Consider the following 21,732-nt stretch of genomic DNA (forward strand, 5'->3'; position numbering starts at 1 on the left):
TAGGAAAGGCAGAGTCAGTTGGCCCACAGGATGTTTCTGAAAGCTCAAGTTTTAAGTCCCCAGACAAACCTTCTGGATCAGAGTGTGGCAACATGGAGGCCTGTCTACCTGTAGATAACCTGAATGAGACCTCAAGTACTATTGCTGGGTAAGGGTCTAGCTGCATTTATACCTCGACTAACAAGGATGGCATTTTAAGAGGAAACTGTTCTGCTGATGGATTTCTAATTGACTAAGAATGTCTAATAAAAATTCTGAATGTTACTACTTGTAGATTTAACGCTAGTTGTATGAAAGCCTCAGTTACTGCTATGCTAAGCATCACATGAATGAATGTTTACTTTAGATTGAGAGAACAGTTTGTGCTGTAAGGGATCTTAAAGACTATCTCATTTCAACTGTCCTTCCATAGACAGGGATACCTCCCACTAGATCAGGATGTTCAGATCTGCTAACCAAACTAGCCTTGAACACCTGCCTCTAGGTATGGCACCCACAGCTCTGGGCAACCACCGCTCTTCCAGGCTCCTGTGAAGTCTTTCTCCGTGTTTATTATATGCCCACTTTAACTATTGAAATGACTCAATGAGGTTTCCCCCCCAGCCTTCTCTTTTGCAGGCCGAAGGAACTCAGTTCTCTGTCTTTCTGCACAGGGGAGAATTTGTGGCTCTGATCATTCTTGTGGTACTTCTCTGCACTTTCAGTAATAGATCTACATATTTCTTGTGCTGAGGACCCCACAGCTGGATGCAGTACTCTACATGGGGTCTCCTGAAAGCTGAGTAGGTGGGGAGAAACACCTTCCCCACCCTGTTGGCTTCTTTTGGATGCAGACCAGAGTATGACTGCCTCTGGGCTGCAAGTGCATGTTGCCAGCTCGTATCCAGCTTTTCATCTCTTAAGCCCTTATCCACTGTGCTGCTCTCATTCAGGTCACCCTCCCAGTCTTTACAGGTGTTGGGCATTACCCCAACCTTTCTGCAGGATGCCGTGCTGCACTTTGTTGAGCTTCACGAGATGCACATGGGCTGACTTCTTGTGGGTTGTCTGAATGGCATCCCTTCCTTCTCTCATTTCAACTTCACCACTCAGTTTGATATCATCCATAGACTTGCAGAGGATACACGCAACACCACTGTCCCATTACTGAAGCTTTTAAATGGTATTACTCTCAGTATGGACTCCTGAGAGATGCTTTGCATTTGGACATTGAGCTGCTAACTGCAATTCTTTAGATACATCTATTCAGCCACTTCCAAATCCATCTAGTAATCCGCTCATTACATCCGTATCTCTCCAATTTAGAAGCAAGAGTGTTGTGGGGGATCCCTCCAAACACTGTGTTCCTTGATTTATTTTGCCCAATGGAAAGGTAGTGACTATAGCATACTTCCCTGACACCGATTAGGTGCACCAAAACAAGTTATTAAATGTATTCTGAACAAGATTTTGCACATATATCTATAATCATATGTATTCTAAGCAAGCAGTGCACTAGCCTCAGGGGGATCAGTGTTCTGCAGGGAGGGGGATGTAAATTTGGGTAGGAAAGGTCTTGGCTCAGCCATGCTCATCTCCTGCCTTCTGTGCCCTCTGTCTTGAACATGGGAATCAAGAGCTCTTGTGCTCCAAGAAAGATGTCTCTAAATATCTGCTGACTCTCTTCTGCTTCTTTATCTATGACAGCTGTTTTCAGGAGAATCCCTTTCCCATTAAGAGCAGCATCTTTTCGTTTGAATACACAGCACAGGATTTCCCTTCTAAGCTGGATTTTGTATTTCATTTTTCAGCTCACGGAAAATATGATGTGGTTCTCGTTTCTGAAACGTTGTGCATGAGCATCACATATCTCAGTGGTCAGGATTTGAAAGTAAAATATCAGGAAAGCAAATGCAGTCTCTTAATTGAAGTACAGAGATAATACAGAAACCTTTCCTCTTGCGCCTCTGAGCTGGGGACGTTCTCAGAGTAGCAGTGGTTGGATTGAGACCTCTGAAGACTGACTTGTCCCCCAGCCAGGACCTTCCCTGGTTGGGTTTTCTCCCAAAACTGAAATATCACAGCTCTGCTGGACAAGCTGTGGATGATTTCTGGGTATGATAAGGCTCTAAGTACAAGCACAACAGTTGCTGTAGCTGCTGTGACAGCATGGAAGTTTGAGCTGGACAGCGTTTCCCTGGAATGCTCGTTTCTTTTTTGCATTTTTCAGAGGATGCCTTGCTTGGTCATACCATTAAAAATATCTTTGCAAAGAACTGCCCACAATTGCTCAAATTAATAAGAAACACAGTGAGCTCCGTGTCCAAAAAGTCATAGGAAGCAGCAGTTTGCTGTGCTGCTGAGGAGGCTTTGGAAGCAGATATCTCTGTATGAATGTGTGCCACAGCATTGCTGTTCAGCTCTTCTGTTCAGCCTGATGTCAATCTGTGGCAGTAAAACTGCAATTTTAGAATTGTGCATGGATTTATTCCACCAGTGAGCACTGTACAAATCTGCTGAACTAACAGCAATTGAGAGAAGACAGTCCTGTAGGTTCAGCAACCACTGAATTACGATGTTTGGTGTTTTTCAGGTACGGTGTCTTGCACAAACAGATCACATTGTGTGCTACTAAACCCGTGTCTTTTTTGGACCTTGCACAGGTTACTCCCCATGCATAATTTCTCAGGTAGATCCCCACTTACGCATTAACATCACCTTCTGACCCAAACTGAGCGGGTCCTGTGAAAGCTTAGTCATTGCAGCACTAGAATCCGAGTGAGTTGTTTCAGACAGATTGTTAATGTTTCAGCAGGGATCCAGACGTGTCCCTTTAATTGCTGATTGCTTTCCACTGCCCTCCAGCTGTTCCCTTACCTGGTGCTCAGGATTGACATGTGGGTTTTTCCCCAGGGCTTTCTGGAGCTGAATGGATGAGCAGTGAGCTCCCTGGCACACAAGGAACTGGAGGCAGCCCCTAGGGATGTTTAGAGGCCAGTTCAGCTCTGCATTTGCCTCCAGGCTGAGCTGCTGCTTGGTTCTGGGCTCCTTGCCCAGCTTTGGGTCAGGCACATGAGCAGCAGCACAGCTCAAGGCCTCTCTCTCCATGCTTTGGGAAGCACTGTCCTTCGGCACAGCTGCAGGTATGTGTTGTGCAGACCTTTCTGCTGCTCTGCAGCAGTGTGTGTGCAGCGGAAAACGTGGCAGCTTTGGCATGGAGCTGCCGCTCCTTCTGCTGGAATTGGTTTGTAGCTGCTGACCCAGGCGATCCCAGCAGCCTTTTCTGAAAATGTAAGGTTACATCCTACAAAGTGCTGCACTGTTTTCTTTTCTCTTTGCTATAAGCTGATTTTGGGTGCTAAGCAGCCGCTCAGAGCTATTAAGATGAAGGTGCGTACTAAGTAAGAACTAGCAAATGGCTCAAGGACACCCACCACACTTTGGTTTCCAGCAGGCATTTGGGTGTGCTCTGCTTAGGGATTTATATAGTAGTCAGATACCTGCGCTGCTCTGTCGGGAGTCAGAAAAGAGCTCTGTGAAAGGGATCAGCAGCGATCTGACAGCCCCAGCAATGAGCGATACCAAAGCTTCTTCAGCATTCTTTGCACAGACTGTAATTCAGATCCCAGTAGTTTCTGTGACTATTTATCCTCAAACGTTACGTCCTTAACTTGGCAGGAGAAATTAACTTAACCAACCAAAGCCATTTCTCAGCAGTACCTGACAGTGTGGATCCCCAGCAGCACTTCATCCCTTCTGCAGGTCAGAACTATTTCTGGTATAATTAAACAATATTGGTCCATGATAGAAATATATTAGCTTTAGACAGTGTTAATACTGTACACAAGAGTATGAGGATTGATAGTCCCTGTAATCTCTTATCTAAACATAGAAGGGCTGCATATGCTGTTTATAAAGCGCTGAAATCAATCATTGCAATGACAGACAGGTAATTGGGAAGCAAGCTCCTACTTATGCAGACATGAGGGGATAACAGCCTTCAGCATTTTTATTTTGTTTACAAATGTTATTATCTGTCTCATTCTTCAAACTTCACAATCTAAAGTGAACCACTTACAACCCGTCTGTGAGCACTGCATGGGTAGCGCGGCTCTCAGAAGGGCCACAGCTTGGCACTGGCCCTGTGCTCAGAGCACAGGAGGGCACAGTGCGGTGCAGTTAGAAGGGTGCAGGAGTGCAGGAGCAGCACCGAGTTGGTTCCCCCCTTTTGGGGGAGGGTGGCTCAGGTAACCAATGAAAACCAGCTGTGTCTGCGTGGCTTTTGGAGTAGGATCAGATTTGAATTAACGCTGGTTAAGTCCTTTGAATCGTTAAGGCTTAAAACAGGTGTATGAGCGTGGAGCTCCATAATTTCTTTGATGAACACCTTGCAGAGGGGGGTCACAGAGCATTTAAGCACCACACTGCTTACACGTTCAGCCAGTTGAGGATAGTCAGAAGGATTCAGTAATTAGAAGAGTTTGTTACTAAAGGATTCTCCATGTGTTAAACATGATCAGAATGTTCCTAACCACGAGATGAATTAAACCTACCTACACTGGTCTGTGAATTAGCAGTTTTCACTCTGATTTTCAGATAAGTTATATTAGTTTTAGATGCTTCATTGTGCCAGGAAGACTAGTAAATGCATGATAATAGAAGTTGACTTGTGTCTCATTAAAACACTGAGAGGAGAATATACCACTTTCATACAGTAACTCATTGTAACCCACAGCTTCCATTCAGTTTGCTGGAATTTATTCTCTTTTAGAATGACTCCAATAATGATCTTATTTTGTGTTTGTTACTTCATCAGATGAATGAAAGTTGTTTCCACTGCTCAGAAAAGCAGAGTTTCACTCTGTTAGAAATCCAGAGTTAGCAACAGTCCCACTTCTCTACATAAGGATGCGAGTCCTTTCGGCTCCTCACTATGGCAGATCCCATCTGTGCTTTCCTACTTGAAGAACAGCAGTTGTTTCCCTTGGGAAGGCTTTGGGATTTTGTCTGTGTGTGGTTTTTCGTGGCCTCCCCCCCGTCCCTCCTCACCCCCCCAGCTTGTGTGGCTTTGCAAGGAGTTTGTGTGGGCAGATCTGAGCATCCGTGCAGCTCCATGAGGTGTGAAACGCAAACTGTTGTTGGCCTCGTCCCGTTTCATCTGCTCGCTGTGTTTTTGGGCAGAAAGGACTGGTTGTATGTATTAATGCTGGGGGTTGTGACCACAGCTTTTTGCATGCAGGGCGAGCTGACAGCTAGCTGGGTAGCAGTGGAAAAGCAACAGAAGAAATGTGGGATGTTTCTTACATCCTGTGATAGTAAAGCATCTTCTTTTCACAGAGCGTGCACTGTGTCTTTGCTGCTGCACATTGCATTTATTCTCTGATGACTCATAGCAGGAGCAAATTCTTTACTTTCTTCCTCAACGTGGTAGTATTTTATAAGGTACAAACAAAAAAACTCACGTATGTTTGCAAATCATTTGAAGGGTGTTTGAATAAGTTACAAGTTTTTAAGCTGCTGCGCATTTGTTTCAGGGTTTCTGTGTGGATAAACCAAGGCTTTGGGAAAAGGCTGATCCCTCTGCTCCCAGGAGATGCTGTCCTCTTCCTTTTCTTTCCCTTTCCCTTTCCCTTTCCCTTTCCCTTTCCTTCTCCTCTCCTCTCCTCTCCTCTCCTCTCCTCTCCTCACCTCTCCTCTCCTCTCCTCTCCTCTCCTCTCCTCTCCTCTCCTCTCCTCTCCTCTCCTCTCCTCTCCTCTCCTCTCCTCTCCTCTCCTCTCCTCTCCTCTCCTCTCCTCTCCTCTCCTCTCCTCTCCTCTCCTCTCCTCTCCTCTCCTCTCCTCTCCTCTCCTCTCCTCTCCTCTCCTCTCCTCTCCTCTCCTCTCCACGTTGTAATGACCGCCTGTAACCCTGGCAATAAACATGCTGACGAAAAACTGTTTTTGTTGGGAATATTTGCATCTTGTTTAGCACAACAGAGTCGCAGTGTTGATGCATGGCTCTGGATGCTGCTCAGTGAATGACCTTTCCCAGACATAGCTGTGAGCAGCACGATTCTTGATTAAACCACAGCATTCAGGTCTGTGACAACATTTTGACAGTACTTCAGTTCTAATCCAGCGTAACCTTTTTGCCACATTATGGGGCTGCCTTTCTCTTGCTGTGGTGCCAGTTCAGCCTTTTCTGTCCAGGGAAATGAGGACACTGAGGAGTAGTTTCACTAGAATGGCTACTTGGGATGTGAAAACCAGACAAAATGAACATCAAAACATCCCTTCCCTTTGAGTCCTGATTTAGGACAGCACTTGGCTGGGAGAGCTGGGAGGGGACTTCAGTGCCTGTGTGCGTTCAGGTTGGCAGCAGGACATCCCTCTGCTCAGTGAGGGCTGTGGCATTCCATGTTTGTCAAGGACCTAAGCACCTCCCTCAGGTAACCCATCTATATAGAGGCACTCTTGTGCTTTGGGAAGAGGATTTTACACTTCTTAAATTACTGATCATTTGATCACTGTGTCGGTTTAATCTCTCAGTTACTCCATTTGTTTGGTGATGAAAGCCTGTAAATGCATAGCCATCAAAAACATTAATAGTTGTCACAGCTGAAAACATGCAATCTCAAGCCAAGTAGAGTCTTTCTTAAAAACATACTTTATATATACGATGCACCTGCATAAATTTTAGCTCTCTTGTGTACAAAATCACACCTGAGAACTGCTGCAATTAGATGCCAACATGACGAGAGAGCAACAGGACACTCTTGGGAGTGAGTTATGGAGCAGTAATTCATGAGAAGGTGCTGCAAGAGAAAAGCAGAAGGTGGAGAGCTGATAAATGCAGCAGGTGTGAATTACTGTGCTATAACTCACAGGCTTGGGTGTCTTATTGGAATTATAAAATAGCCCTGTGCAAATATTTTTAAAGGATGCAAGGACAAATAATCAGATGTAACTGGGGCTACACCTCACCAAAGGGTCCCAGAGTCTTAAAGGGCAGCAAGGTATTGCATCAGAAAAGCAAAGGAAAAAGTATGGGTTATTTTACTCCTACTTTGAGTTACTGAATTTGACTGTATTTAAAATGTTTACTTCCAGTTCGTCTGCTTTTTCAGTTGCCCACTGCATTTGCCTGTTGTGAACTCTGCAGAACTCCCGTTATTTTCCTCCTGGAGTTTCTATTCTGTGCAAAGGCATCCATAGTCCCCAGAAACATGGGATTTTGATTCTTCTTCTAGTAGCTTTCTCACAGGGATTAATCCCTTCTATAAATGACTGGAGCAGATGTACAGTATTGCCATTTTTAGAGGTGCGCTCTGGTTTTGAGTACCTACTTCAAATGCTGTGAATTGTCACTCCTATCCAAAGCAGAGCTCGCAAAAGGCTGCAGGTTTCTGTAGCCTCTGTCAATAAGTTCCTCCTTTTCCCATTAAAATATTAAATCTGCCAGTTAATGATGAGTCGATGGTTATCATTACATATACAACCCAAAAATCAAAGCCATTCCCTCATCCAGCACTTCCTTATTGTTATTAAAGCACTCCTACTTGAAACTCTCTATTCAGGATTCCAGGTGATTGAAGAACACTGCAGAAATGAATTTAAAATACCATCCGTTTTTCCACTCATCAAAATTAAATCCATGCTTATGGGTGCAGATATACCCATGGCACTCACATTGCAACTCCAGTTTTCATTCCTTTCTCCTAAGCTCGTATTTTGTTCAAGCAGGATTTCCAGTCATGCAAAGCCTTTTAAAAGTTCAAAATTCAAGGCAATTAAGAACAATGTGCTGGTTTCTTCATTTCCACGTGGACACTGCTGGTTGAAAATGCTCTCCTGCATATCTGTGCTTGTGTCACTGCTATAAATTCTTGTGTCACTGGCATTGGCTTAACACATTGTGACTGATCTAATTGGACACGACGTGTTACAATAGCTGCACGCCAGCCCGGATGCTCCAATAGGCATTTTCAGGTAATGGCAGCCTTAGATGTTCCTTCCACTCATAGCAGCATATTAAAAGCCCATCTTTGTTCCACTTCTAAGCTGACTCCAGCTCCACAGCAACCACTGTGACACGGTGCTGGGTTCCGGAGCGCTGAGCCCTCAGGAGTGAGACCCAAGACTGCCTGCCCCATCTGTATCCAGGGCCTACGAACAGCATGGCCAGCAAGTTTGGGCTTATCCAGCTGGGCAGTTGTGTGGAGATCAAGCGCAGCAGTGGGAGCCCACATCAGGCAATAGTGACAAAGCTCCATGAAAGCACCTCCAGTATCACTGTGGAATGGCTTGAGAAGGGAATCAGAAAGGCCAAACAGGTGGATCTCCAGGTCATCTTTGACCTCAACCCTCAACTAGCCCCAAGGAGCAGATCGACAAGCAATGCCGAGACCTCGCTGCCAGCCAGAAGGAAGTGGAGCCCAGTGAGTGAAAGGCGGCCACAGCCCATCAATGTGGAGGAGTGTTGGGACAGCGGGAGCCCTGTGGTTGCCCATCCTCAGTCCACAACCAGGTGGGCATCACCATGCATGTGGCAGATGGAAAGGCTGCCGAAACAGCAGGAATACCCTCAGCTGGATGTGCAGGAGAAGCCAGTTCAGAAGGACAGCACGTCACTCCGTGCCAGGACTGACATAGTGGCCATGATCCAGGAGTGCCGCAACCACCTGAATGGTAAAACGCCGTGGACCTCCATGCCATGTCAGCCGCGCCGCATCAGTGTGTGCATCCGCAAGCGGCCCCTGAACCAGCGGGAGGTCGAGCTCAATGACACTGATGTGGTTACAGTGTCCTGCCAGGGCATGGTGACTGTGCATGAAGCCAAGCAGAAGTTGGATCTCACACAGTATCTGAACAACCAGGTCTTCCGCTTTGACCATGCCTTTGATGGCCATGCTGCCAATGAGTTGGTGTACAGGCACACTGCCCAGCCCCTTGTGGATATCATCTTCCAGGGGGGCATGGCCACCTGCTTTGCCTATGGCCAGACGGGCAGCGGCAAGACACACACCATGCGGGGAAGCATCACTAGCAAAGGAATCTATGTCCTGGTCGCTGAGGATGTCTTCCGCTGGCTGCAGTACCCTAATTACCAGAAACTGGAGCTTGGGGTCTACGGGGCCTTCTTTGAGATTTATAGAGGCAAAGTGTTTGACCTGCTGAATGGGAAGAAGCAGCTGAGGGTGCTAGAAGATGGTCAGAAGCAGACCCACGTGGTAGGGCTGTGTGAAGAAGAGGTCACCAGCATGGAAGATGCCGTCAGGCTGATTGAAACAGGCAGCAACTGCCGCATGGCAGGCCAGACTTCAGCCAACACTCAGTCCTCCCGGAGCCATGCCATCTTCCAGATCATACTCAAGAGGAGAGGACAGCTGTATGCCAAATTTTCCCTAATTGATCTGGCTGGGAATGAAAGAGGAGCTGATGTCACAACTGCAGACAAGCGAACGAGGCTGGAGGGGGCTGACATTAATAAAAGCCTCTTGGCACTCAAGGAATGTATCAGGGCATTGGGGCTTAACAAAGCCCACACCCCATTCAGGGCTAGCAAGCTCACCCAAGTCCTGAGGGACTCTCTTATAGGAGAAAACTCATACACCTGCATGATTGCCACTGTCTCTCCAGGAATAAGATCCTGTGAGCACACCCTTAACACCCTGCGGTATGCCAACCGTGTGAAGGAGCTGATTGTGGATTTAAATTCCCTCAAACAGCCTTTCCAGGTTGTGTCCAGCTTACCACAACAGCAGCAGTTTGGGGTGCAGGCAGACAAGGGAGCGTTACCCAAGGCACTTACTCTGAATGGCAAGGGGGACAACCTGAAAAAGAGAAAAGAGATAAATGAGGAAACAGTTACGGAGAAGCATCAGAGATCTCTGCGATGGTTGAAAGAACTCTTACAGGTTGCTGAAAGAACAGTCAGGAATGTGGATATATATGCTGCACAGTTTGAGTCATTCCTGGATCAAGAAATTGGCATCCTGACTGAGATTCGAGAAAAGGTCAGATTATCCCAAAGGAGGATACAGGACAAGGAGGAACAGGACAGGAACCAGAGCTGCACTAAGAGGTCCCGTGCAATGTAAGCTGTGCCAGAACCCCAGCTTCTGAGGCTGGTGGGTGCAGAGAGCTGTTCGCTGCCACTGCTTCATCTGCCCATCAATTGTAGTGCTTATGAAACATTAAATGGCATCTGCCTGAACATTCTGGTTGAGTTTTTATTCCTTGAAAATAGTAGTTGAAACTTGTAGGAGAATAGCCCTGTTGTTTTTTGCCAGGTGTTTTTCATTGCAGCAAGTTAAACTCTGCAGTTGTGAGGATCTGACCTGTAGGAAAAGCTAAGAATTTACAGAGAATATATCTCACGTCATGTGGGCAGGTTTCCCCTCTCGCGCCTGTAAAATTATATGCATATATACACACACACAGATATTCGTCAGTACCTGCCTAGATGTGGCCCCTCAAGGTTTCTGTCAAAATCCAACAAGAGAAAAGTTGCATTCCCAGGTTAGGAGGAGAAGCTGTGCCTGCAAGGCTTGCAGAGGGAAGCAGCAGGATGGTGCCCGGTATCGGAGACCTGATGAGTGCATCCATCAGTGCTCCATCTGATGCAGTGCATATCAGTGCAAATGCTGCTCATGGTGTGAGGCAGTGCTTCCTCCCAATGGCATGCCCTGCAAAACTCGCTCTTCTTAGGGGTTAAAGCATCAGGCTCATATCTATGCGTGTTATTGAAGAAAGAAATTAATTAGTGTAAGTTCTTGAAAAGGTAAATAAGTGGAAGAAATTAAATAGTATAAATTGTATCTAATTAGTTGGTGGTAATCTCCCTGTTTTCTCACACTGTCTAATCTCTCTCTGGCCGTTGGTCCCATCCACCCATTTATCCTGCTGAGCAGTTGAATCATCTGATCCAGTGGGTGAGACAGTCAATGGAAGGACTTGAGCAGGCTTTCAAGGAGGCCAGGAATTTGTTTTCAATGATGAAATCATTAGACACCGAGTGTTGTTTAAATGCCGGTCATCTCCTAGCAGTAATAATATGCTGTGCTTTTCAGCTTCAGTGCACCTTGCAAGCATTTGTGTGTTGGTATTCTGCTTGTTTCGGCATTCCTGGTTTCAGCAGCCTGTAGCGTTCAGAGATGCAATGAGACATAGGTGCTACTTGCCAGATTAAGATACAGGTGTGTTGTATGCAGGGATTTACAACAGAAGGGTTTTCTCCTTTCTAGAAGTGTTGCTGAGGTTCCTTCCCTGGCATTTCCCTTGGATTCTTCTATGTGAGGTGCTGGACTCCGCAATGGACCAGGTGTAAAGGCCTGGTACCTGTGGTGTGGGGCCGTCTGTGGGAGCACGCTGGCTCTGCAGTCCCTTGGAAGTGGCACGGTCACTTCCAGCTGGTGCAGGACGTGTCTCCCATGCAGGGCACATGGTAGGTTTGCTCTTTGGGCTGTCACCGTGCTTGCTCCAGGTCTAAGTTCTTGCTATTCACAGCTGCGGCCGTGCATTAGTTATAAATCATTAGCATGAACTGTTTTGGCAAAAGGGGCTATGAATTAATTGAGTTGGGCACAGTTCTATAAACACGGTGTTAATGAGCTGGAACAAAGTCTTACCAGGGTGCGGTGGTTTGCGGTGAGTAGGAAAATGAATTTTATTCTTTGTTTATACTCACATTCAGGAGGCTGCTCACATGAAGCTCACAGTGACTCATGAGCACACCCTGCTGCTGTTTAAAGCAGATGCAAAACGAATTAACTAAATTAGCCTGTCTTCATTTTTCGTGGTTACACGATGCGTTGATTGACCTCTTTTCTTTCATTGATGATCTTCATTTACGTGTTTTCCTTTGCTTTCTAAACCTAACTCCTGTTTATATAGAGAGTGCAAAACCCATTCTGTCTATTCCCTGTACTTAAGGTATGACATTGTGTCTGGCTTCCATGAGTTTGTAGCTGCAGGACCCCTCTGTACTTGGGGTCTGGAAATGTTGGTTAGGCGTATTCACACGCATACACAGGGCACAGCCTGTCCAGGTGCAAAGGTTTCATGAAAATTCTTTCTAGTTTTTACTGGACCAGACATGCTTTTGTAATGAACCCAGAATCACATGAGTGTGCTGAGCTTTAGGTTTGCATTGCTCTGGTGACCACGGGTGTTCAATTAAATAAAGATTGCTAATTAATTATAGTAAGGTCAGCCATTCACTTAGCCTGTTAAACATCTGAAACACTTCTATGGGATGCATTTCTGTTTATAACTGTCTGTAGCTGATTGAACAAGCAAAGCAACTGTTGTCTAGACAGAGCATGGCTAATCCAGTCATTTTTTGCCTGATGATTGACCATAACTACTGCTACTCTGTTACGCTGTGAGGATTTAAACCTGCTTTCTTCTTACCTTTGTCACTTCTAGGGGAGATTTCACTGTTGCTTTTACTGTGAGACAAAATTCCTAGGAGTTTTACCTGCCTCCTCTGCTTTGTATGGCCTCTGCTTGGCCTGAGTGTTTCACGAGGACCAAACATGTATATCTGTATATATCCTCTGTCAGCAATTGACAGTAGTTACCACAAATATAGGGATGTAGTTCATATGCATACATATATATACATATATATATAGCTCTTATTTTTCAGTTGCTGTTTTCCTAGTTCTGAGCTTAGGACGATAGAGCCTGGAACAGCTTTGGCTGTAGAACAGGTTCTTATTTTCCACACTCCTTAGAGTTTGCTGGTTCATTTTGTTGGATCCATGCTGCAGTGTGTTCATGGTTTGATTCAGCTTATCTGCTGAACTCCTTGTTAGGTGTTCTCCTTGTTTGTTCCAACTCTCACACGTTCTCCTTGAAGGTTTGAGTTCCCTCTGTCTAAGGCAGCTGGATGGCCATGTGTTCCCTTGAATGAACAGGACAGTTCAACCCATAACCCGATGCATTTCAGCTGAAAAACAAAATCGATTCCTCCACTAGTTTTCTGAAATATTCAATAGCTTCCCCCTCTGCTTTCACATTCACGTGCCTTCCATCTGCTTCTTCCATTCAAACTGCCTTTTTCGCTGTGACTCTCGTGTTGTCCCGCAGTAATATGTGTCTCACAAAGCACAGTTTTTTTCCATTCTTCTAGTACTTTCTGGAGTTACTTAATGCTTGGAATCCTACTTGTGAGTTTGGCAGCAGAACAGATTTGGAAAGGTGCAACTGAAATTCTTCCAAGCTGGAAGACCATTAAATATCTATATATATTTAGTGAGACACACTCTTGTGTGTGTTTATGTGATAGGAAACAAGTGAGGTGCAACCCAGAAGAGCCCCAGATTCCCAGCTGCAGCATCTGCAATTCCCAGTTCAGTTCTGAGGTGTCAGGCAAAATGGGGGCTGTGATGAATGGATCAAAATAACCTGTACCCTGCAAAGGCAATCTGGGAGAACAAGCCGCCTTCTGGTCCTGCCTCTGCAGCAGGCGCTGTGCAATTTGCTCAATTTAGCATCAAGGAAGCAGGGCTGAATCTAGCCCTGTATTTTTGGCTTTATTATTATCGGAGTCTTACAGCTCAGCCTGTTATCATGAGGCGAGCTCACAAGGCATTACTCAGATTTCTCTGTCTTTCTGCTCAGACAAAGCCCAAAGCAGCTGGGATTTTCCAGAGGAGAGACTGACTGTTGTCGCTAATAACAGCTTCAGTCAGCAACATATGTTTAGTGATGTACATCAATATTTCTACTTTCACAGATGCTTTGATTTTGCATTTTGGATATCGTTGTGTCCAGGAATGTGTTTAATCTTGGAGCTCCAAAAGTACGTGTAAAACACTGAATTTTCATACCTACACTTCTCAAACTGGGCATCTGTGGCTGAAATTCCTCTGTGCTGTCAGGCAGCATTGTATTGCACACCGTACCATTTCCTAGTTTGTCCCAGAACCCTGCAATTCTTTGAAACACGCACTGCAGCCATGATTTGTGGGGTATTTGAATCATTTTCCTTTTATTTTTCTACAGAAGCAGGTAATATCTCACAGGGTACGTTGAAAGACATTATGTTTTGAAGAAATGCACCTGGTATTCTGCCTCTCTCCCCGCTTTAACACTACAAGGAATACCTGATGCAAACAATGTTGTTATTCCTCGGAATGTTCCTTGAAGCTTTCTCTTATTTCTACCTTTATATTGAGTCCTTCTTCTTGTGCCCTCCTAATCATTTCCTCAGCAAGAGGCTGGGATGTGATATGAGAGGAGATGATTTCAAATGAAGAGGAAAAAAATACACCGAAGAGGAAAGCTGAGATGCTGTTTACATGCGGAACTTTCAGTAGAGAGGTAAACAAGCAAAGGAAGGTTTGATTCTGCATCACAGTGTTGTCCAAACAGCAAGCAAGGACGCGTCTACAAACTAGAACGAGAATTCCTGGCAATTCCGTCAGGCACAGGGCTGGCTGCAGAGTTGCCCTCCTCATTTCAATGCTGTTTTGAGGCTCAGCAGCAAAATGCAAGCACCCTGAAGCAAACAGGAGGAAGGAGAACACAAGACCAAGTGCGTGGTCTCCACCATGCCCAATAGGAGCCATATTTCTGCTCCCTTTGTTGGAAAGGAGGAATCAGCTCATCCTGTGAGCCCTGGCTGTATCCACTCATTCAATTCAGAAGAAGCTTTTATTGAATGAGATCAGTTTTGAATGGCTGATTCTGCACCCTCAGTAACTGAATAAAGTTTTGGCACTTATGCACAGAATGTAAGCAGTTTTGTTTGAAAGATTATCTGGTTTTGTGTTTTGGAGTGCAGTTCGGGTGCTGACTAACCAGGAATGTGAATTTGCCTCTGCTACAAGGGACAGAATGCTGGAAATCTGATCCATTCTTAGTTTTATGGACTTAGGTTTTACTTGAGGTAATTTCTGCTCTCCAGTTGTGTTAAGGAACCAAAAATCACGATCCTTCTCCTGCTTCTCCTAATCCTAGCAGCTGAATAGCATCATGCACTGGAATGTTTCTCTACTTCTTGTGGTTAAATCAGAATGTCAGAAAGAAGCACTGGGTTTTGACTACAAACAGAGTCCTACAGCCACTGAGCACAGGCATTTTATCTGAGTGTGCTGAGTTCTTGATGCTGAGAAACAGAGCAGTAGCTGAACAGCTGCTGTGTAATAACCTGCCTGCTTTTCTCCGTGGCTCATCCTGCGACTGACGCTTAAACTCATTCTCATTTGTTAGACTTCACTGGTTTTGCTCATCACCTGGGAGCTGACTCTGCACAGACCTTACTTAGAGCAGTAGAGTACCGTGCTGGTCTGGATTTTCTTACATTGTTTGTAGTCTAATTTTTGTGGTTTTCAAGCACTGTGAGGAACCTCTTGAGATAGAACATCAGAACGCAAACTTTGCTTTGGATACTCATTCCCTCCTCTTGCAGACTCTCCCTGTCTTTGGCTGGTGGGAGATGCTCCCTGTGACACTTCTCCTTTTCCTGACCCTCAATAGAGCATGGCTCACCCCTGGCCTTTTCTGTTGAGTGGGTTCATGTCTGCCATCCTCCATGTAGTCATTGTATGGAGAGGGGATCAAAGACAACTCCATCATCCATCTAAAGAAAGAAATCTAAGCAAGAATGTTTCCATCTCTGATATTTCCTCAGTTAAGCTTTGCATGTCTCTTTTTCCCTCTCTCATGGTTGACCAACCTGCAAAGAGGTGTAGGATATTCTTTAAAACTGCTTTTAAACCCTTTAAAAGTTTTTGCATGTAGTTTGATAGATGAAGATAAGGATAAACATTAATGTCCATAAATCCATGGGACCTGATGGGGTGCACCCGCGGGTGCTGAGAGAGCTGGTGGAGGTCATTGCTAAGCCGCTCTCTGTAATTTTTCAAAGGTCTTGGAGAACTGGGGAGGTGCCTGAAGACTGGAGGATGGCCAATGTCACCCCAGTCTTCAAAAAGGGCAAGAAGGATGACCCGGGTAATTATAGGCCAGTCAGCCTCACCTCTGTCCCAGGGAAGGTGATGGAACAGCTTGTGCTGGATGCCATCTCCAGACAACTGGGAGAAAAGGAGGTTATCAGGAGTACTCAGCATGGGTTCACCAAGGGGAGGTCGTGCTCGACCAACCTGGTGGCCTTTTATGAAGATGTCACTGGCTGGGTGGACGGGGGGAGAGCGGTAGATGTAGTCTACCTTGATTTCAGTAAGGCTTTTGATACGGTCCCCCACGACATCCTTATAACAAAGCTGAGGAAGTATGGGATAGATGAGTGGACGGTGAAGTGGATCGAGAATTGGCTGACTGGCAGAGTGCAGAGGGTTGTCGTTGGCGGTGCGGTGTCTGGCTGGAGGCCTGTGACTAGTGGTGTCCCCCAGGGGTCTGTGCTGGGTCCAGTCTTGTTCAACATCTTCATCAACGACCTTGATGAGGGGATAGTGGCCACCCTCAGCAAGTTTGCTGATGACACGAAGCTGGGAGGATTGGCTGACACGCCTGAAGGCTGTGCGGCCATTCAGAGAGACCTGGACAGGCTGGAGAGCTGGGCAGTAAGAAACCGGATGAGGTTTAACATAAGCAAGTGTAGAGTCTTGCATCTAGGTAGAAAAAATTGCATACACCAGTACAGGTTGGGGGAAGACCTGCTGGAGAGGAGCTCTGCTGAGAGGGACCTGGGTGTCCTGGTGGACGACAGGTTGGCCATGAGGCAGCAGTGTGCCCTTGTAGCCAAAAAGGCCAATGGCATTCTGGGGTGCATTAAAAAGAGCGTAGCCAGCAGGTCAAGGGAGGTGATCCTCCCCCTCTACTCTGCCCTGGTGAGGCCTCATCTGGAATATTGTGTCCAGTTCTGGGCTCCCCAGTACAAAAAAGACAGGGATCTCTTGGAAAGAGTCCAGCGGAGGGCCACAAAGATGGTGAAGGGCCTGGAGCGTCTCCCCTACGAGGAGAGACTTAGGGAACTGGGTCTGTTTAGCCTTGAGAAAAGAAGGCTGAGATCCAGGTTTATAAATACCTGAGGTGTGGGAGCTACAGTGGCGAGGCTGGTCTCTTTTCAGTAGTGCGTGGGGACAGGACTAGGGGCAATGGGCTGAAACTTCAGCATAGAAAGTTCTGCACGAATGTGCGCAAGAACTTCTTTACGGTGAGGGTGACGGAGCACTGGAACAGGCTGCACAGGGAGGTGGTGGAGTCTCCTTCTCTGGAGATATTCAAGACCCACCTGGACGCCTACCTGTGCGACGTGTTGTAGGGAGCTGCTTTGGCAGGGGGGTTGGACTCGATGATCTCTAGAGGTCCCTTCCAACCCCTATAATACTGTGATTCTGTGTGATTCTGTGAAAGAGAGGGCACGTGAGCATCTCATGAGGTTTAACAAGGCCAAGTGCAAGGTGTTGCACTGGGGTTGAGGCAATGGCAGTTAGAGAGTAGAGGCTGGGAGGAGAACACAGAGAGAGCAGCCCTGTGGAGAAGACCCTGGGAATCGTAATGGCCAGCAAGCTGGAGATGAGCCGGCAGTGTGTGCCTGCAGCCCAGGCCTGAGAAAGGTGACCAGCAGGGCAGGGCCGTCACTGTCCCTCTCTACTCTGCCCTTGCGAGGCCCCATCTGGAATACTGTGCCCAAGCCTGTGGTGCCAGGCACAGGAGGGACGTGGAGCTGTTGGACCAGGACCAGAGGAGGGCCACAAAGATGAGACAAGGACTGGACCACCTCACCTAAGAAGGCAGTTCGAGGGAATTGGGTTCGTTTAGCTTTCAAAACAGAAGGCTCAAAGGGAGACCACGTTGCAGCCTTCCAAGCTGAAGGAGGACTGTCTTTTTATGCAGTCTGATAGGGTTGGGAACAGGGAGAATGACCTTAAACTAAAAGAGGATGGATAGAGGTTAGGCGTTAGGAAGGAGTAGTTTACTCAGTGAGTGTCAAGGCACTGGAACAGCGAGGTTCTGCCCAGAGGGGTTCTGGATGCCCCATCTCTGGAGGCATTCGAGGCCACGTCGGATGGGATCCAGGGCATCCTGATCTGGTGGTGCGCAAACCTGCTTTTGGCAGGGGGGTTGGAACTGGATGATGTTTAAAATCCCCTCCAGCCTGAGCCATTCTGTGATTCAATGCTCATCTGCTGGGGAGGAGACAACCCTGTGGTCAAGGTCTGAACTCTGACCACCGCAGGAAAAAGACAAGAAGAACCAAGAAGATGGAATTGAATGGGATTTTTTATTTTGATATTGGAAGAATGAAACTGATGGAATTGAATGGGATTTCTTGTCTTGATATTGGGAGAATGAAGCAGATGGAAATGAGTGGGATTTCTTGTCCTGATACTGGCTGTTGCTGACCAGGTTGAGCATGTGTCATTGTTACTTGGCTGCTCCTCTCCAGACTGAGGGTCTGGCCGTGGGGAGTTTGGTTCTGCAGATGGACCTGGGAGCAGCTTTGTACTCAGGCTGTCCGCCACTGTCGGGACCGGCTGCCACGGCGTGCTTGGGTCTGTCTCTGTGGGAAGTGGCAGCCTGACATCCCGCTGTGGAACGGCTTCATGTGCGGGACCTCCCTTGCTGCCTGGAGGATCTTCTGTGTTGCAGCAGTAGGGAATCTCTCGCGGCCCTTGATGTCCCCGGGCTGGCTGAGCCGAGCGTGCCGCTCTGTGCAGCTTGGCGTGGCATCTGTCTGCTGCCACGGCTTCTGCTGGGCTGGCTCTGGGAACGTGAGGCCCGATGGAGCGGAGAGCGGCTTCGTACCCGTCCCGTCCCGTGCAGCCTGAGACTCCTCCTGGGTGCAGCCACCGGGGGCCGAGATGACCTCTGCTGGGTGGATCTGCGGGAGACGCTGTTGGTGCGTGGGGCTGTTGTACGGCCACGGCCACGGCATCCTCGGCGCTGCACAGATGTCTCCTGATCTTGATGGAGACGTGGACGGATTGCCCTCTGCCGTGCCCCACGCTCACTGGGCAGGTGGCTGTTCTCTGGCAGCTGGGATCTATAGCCTGATGGGCCCGATGCTGCCTGGCTGCTGGGGCTGGAGCTGATGTTCTCCGGCCCCTGGGAGCCACGGGCCGGCTCCTGAGCCCCTTGGCTGGAAGTAGTGGGGCCGGCACGCTCCATGTTGCTGCTGGCGGCTGTAAGGGGAGGCAGAAAGGTCGTTGGGATGAAGCTGCAGCCCTGAGTTGGAACGGACTGCCCTCCTTCCTGAGGCAGAAGGAGTCTGGCGAGGCCGCCCTGAGCAGCACCCAGTGCCAGGCATTGCCCGGCCCCAGCCCAGGGAACCACAAGTGTTTGCATCTTACCGGTGCCTATGCCAGCACAGCTGTCACACTCCCAGCTGTCAACTCTGTTGCTCAGGTAGGAGCATTTGCGGTGGGTCCCTTCTGCAGCACAGGAACTGCAGAGCAGCAGCTGCCAGGGCCTGGGGGAGCAAATGGGTTGTGACAGTGAGGACAAAGTGGGCCAAACCAAGCAGTGGCCGGCACATCTGCAGTGCTCAGCCCTTGTTCCCTCATCCCGTGTTGAGGCTGAGATCCCCTGCAGAAGCCTGGAGGGCTGCTGAGGTTACCCACCCATCCGCCTCTTCCTGCTCCCTGCCTCCTGGGTAGAGGCACTGTCTGGCGTCACAGCGCCCGTGCCTCTGGAGAAGTGATGGGTAGGAGCTATCATCGAACCAGGATGGTCTCCTACAAGAGAAGGGAGGAAATGCAATGAGCCCCTGAGGCTCCCCGTGTGTGACCCAGGGTCTCCCCATTCCTCCAAGGCAGCCCCATTTCCAGATGCTCCACGAAGCTGAGACCTGTGCTCGTGAGACAGCAAAGGCCCAGGCCTGCCGGGACAGTGCCTGGGCAGAGCCAGTGCTCGCACCTTCCCATCTGCAGAGCTGGGGAGAAGGACACCAACCTGACGGGGATTTGGATCCCCAGAGCAGACATTTCCGCGCGGAACTGCTCCGCGTCCTGACAGATGGGGCACTGGAAGCACATGGTGCCCGCATTGGTGGCCTGCCCCTGCCGGAGAAGCAGAAGCAGCGTGAGCGTGAGCAGGGCCTGGTGCTGCTGCGCCAGTTGTGGCCGCAGGGTGAGTGAGGGGAGGGCTCCTACTTGGACACAGCTGCGGTGGAACCAAGTGTTCTTGCACGCTGGGCACCTCAGGGTCTGGTAGGGCGTGCTGTTCCCCAGGGGCTCCAGGCAGATGACGCAGTCCGTGTCGGGGGATGGAGCTGCCTCCAGTGCCTGTCGTGGGCGGTGCTGGCAGCACAGGGACCTGGGGGAAGATGCGAGTGATGGGCACGGGGAGAAGCACTGCCAGGAGGGCAGAGCAGCAGGCAGGAGCCCCGGGCTCTGTCCGGCTGCTGGGAGCTGGCACTGCAGGTTCCTGCCTGGCTTGGCTGTTGCTGGCAGCCCTCACCTGTACTGCCCAAAGAACTGAGTGACGCACTCGCCGTCCGTGGCGCAGGGCAGGTGGAAGCTGCGCGCACAGCCTCTCTCTGCGCAGCTGATGGCAGCTCCTCTCTCGCCACAGACAAAGCATTGCTGAAAAGAACAGGGCAGCCCCGATCAGCCCCGCTCAGACTCGGGGTCTCCACTGCTGGCCCCGCACCTCTGGGCAGGGCACAGGCTGTGGGAGCTGCTGGGTCTCACTCTGCAGAGCCGCCTGGCAGATGCGGCTCCTCTGCTATGGCAGGACTTTGCCCTGGAGCCCGTGGGAAAGGCTGCGATTGCTTTCCTCGAGTGCAGACTAAGGTGGCACAAAGCTTACCGCTCCATTCAGGCTCTTACCTTCTGGTCCGCCTGCTTGATTTTGCGCCTGATGGTACCAATGGCACCAGTGGGGAGGCGCACGGTTTCCTCCCAGGGGCCGCTTTCTTCCAAGAAGATGTTGGCAAAAAGCTGCAGCGGAGGAAAGAGCAGAGCAGGATCTCATTAGGACCGACAGGAAGGGAGCATCCCTGGCAGGAAGGTGGAAGGAGCCCTTGAGCGTTGGAACTCACCAGGCAGAACTCGTGCACGTAAAGGCCGCTCTCGGCAAAGCTGCGCCCGCAGACGTTGGGGTCAACATCCGCCCGGCGACACAGCATGCACACTGGAGAGGAGAGAGCAAAGGCGAGCAGCAGTGAGCATCCTGCCGGGCCAGGTGTCCCTGAGGACCGTTCCCAGGGCCGTGCTCTTTGCTTGCTGTGCTGGCTGAGGGGCAGGGATCCTTTCCTCTCACCTCGCTCCCCACAGTCGGGGGCCTTCCTCTTCCTTTCGGACATGTCGCGCATCGAAGGTGAGCACTCGGAGAGTCTCTGCTCTCTGCACCTCACCAGGCCGCACTGACGCACGCTCTGAGCCTGGCAGCCTTTGCTTTGCTCCCAGCCCCGCGGGTCACAATGGCCGCTCCCCGACACCCACTGTGACATCGCAGTGACCCCCTGCAGGGCGGGGTGCCTCCCAGCTTCCCAAGCAAGATGGCGCCGCTCCTGGGCAACCTATTGCAGGGCATCCCCGCCCTCACAATCAGCACTTGCCTCCCAACAGCCAGTCTGCATCTCCCCTCTTTGTTCAACATTACGCATCACCTCCCGAAGAGCTGCTTCCCTCATGCTCACCTTTCTCCACAGCGAACAACTCGCCTGGGTAACATCCCAGATCTTCTTTGAAAGGACTCCTTTTCCTCTTGGCCCTTACACAGATTTCACCTCCATAAGGTTTACGGATCATATCTCATTTCCAAGGGCTTTGTCAATGGGCAGTAGGGGCTGTGCATGGGGACTTTCTGCGGGTTTCTTGCATTAAGGAGCACTGGTAGATGATGGAAAGCAGC

General features: G+C 48.9%; 1 pseudogene; it reads left to right on the top strand.

The window, feature by feature from the left end:
• The first annotated feature begins 119 nt into the window (after positions 1-119).
• On the top strand, positions 120-10,113 carry LOC140264370 (kinesin-like protein KIF2A pseudogene; annotated as a pseudogene).
• The last annotated feature ends 11,619 nt before the right edge of the window (positions 10,114-21,732 follow it).

Source organism: Excalfactoria chinensis, chromosome Z, assembly GCF_039878825.1.
Source record: "Excalfactoria chinensis isolate bCotChi1 chromosome Z, bCotChi1.hap2, whole genome shotgun sequence".
Taxonomy (NCBI): domain Eukaryota; kingdom Metazoa; phylum Chordata; class Aves; order Galliformes; family Phasianidae; genus Excalfactoria; species Excalfactoria chinensis.